Genomic DNA, 1,154 nt, shown 5'->3' with positions numbered 1-1,154 from the left:
CCCCCCCCCGGCCATGGCGGTTGTTGCTGCCGCTGCCTTGTTCTTGGAGGAAACTTGAACAGCGTGGAGGGTGAGAGGTAGATATAAAGAGTAGCATAGCGGGGCTTGCTTTAAATTTAAGAAGGAGGAGACCGAGGACCGAGCATTGATTTGGGGAGGAACAGGACAAGGAATTGTTCAACCGTGGGAGGCTATTAACGAGACTTGGGCCAATGAAGCGTGGAGGGGAGTGGTGGAAGCCTGCCCCAGTGAAGGTCTTATCTGCAGACTTTGACAGTGAACCCTTCCCACTTCCCAGGGTTGATCAAGGGTGCCCAGTGCTGCCGTGGCCTGACCCAGGTAAAGTGCGCGCCACTCAAATCATAATAACAAATAAATTGTGGTTTGAAAAGGTAGCAAGAACTTCTATAGTCAAATGGCATATAGAGTAAATGGACATCCCATCCAACGGGTGAGGCTGAAATATATACATATATGGACGGGTGATGTTGAGTTCAAAACCTGAACGTGACCAATTTTAACATTCAAAATGAATTTATTAAGATTTCAATGGTGTTTTTTAAGATTTTAATTTTCTGATCATTGCAAAATATAATAACAATTATTTTTTAAAAATATCTTTTACTCAAAAATAAATTAAATTAAAATATTTTATTTTTAAAAAAAGTTATTTTTAATATGAATGCATCAAAATAATTAAAAAAATTAAAGAAAAAAATATTTTTTTAAATAAAATACCGTTTGCAAGACGTTTCCAAGATGTAAATAAAAACTGATGCTATAAACAGCAGATCATATGCGCCGCAGCTAATAACCTGTCGCTCTTTCAAAAGACAATGGGAGGCGTACACTCATTCACAATAGAAGAAGAAGAAGAAGAAGAAGAAGAAGAAGCTAGGCCCCTCGCGCACAACCCTAGCCTGCTGCGGCTAGCAGGGTCTCACGTAACGCGGGTTTGAATTATAATTTTTATGTATTTTTTATTTAGAAATATATAAAAATAATTTTTTTATTTTTATTTAAAATTATTAATTTAAAATAAAAATATAAAAAATTCATTTTTTAAAAACACTTTAAAATTAAAAATAAACAAGATTACTGCACATAGAAAGACAAATCTACACTATGATACAAGGAAAAACAGCTTCAGTTTT

At 35.6% G+C, this 1,154-nt stretch overlaps 1 protein-coding gene across 2 annotated transcripts in view; it reads right to left on the bottom strand.

The window, feature by feature from the left end:
* Positions 1–191, bottom strand: part of LOC105120306 (MLO-like protein 3) — a 1,202-nt gene extending 1,011 nt beyond the window's left edge. Inside the window, exon 1 of one of the 2 annotated variants that reach the window (XM_011018479.1) lies at positions 21–191. The gene's annotated coding sequence lies outside the window, so the exon portion shown is untranslated. The remainder of the gene's footprint in view (positions 1–20) is intronic. The other variant, XM_011018478.1, reaches the window with a different exon arrangement.
* Between the last annotated feature and the right edge of the window lie 963 nt (positions 192–1,154).

Source organism: Populus euphratica, unplaced genomic scaffold (genome assembly GCF_000495115.2).
Source record: "Populus euphratica unplaced genomic scaffold, PopEup_1.0 scaffold6765.1, whole genome shotgun sequence".
Classification (NCBI taxonomy): Eukaryota; Viridiplantae; Streptophyta; class Magnoliopsida; order Malpighiales; family Salicaceae; genus Populus; species Populus euphratica.
This window is presented reverse-complemented; position numbering and strand designations above follow the sequence as displayed.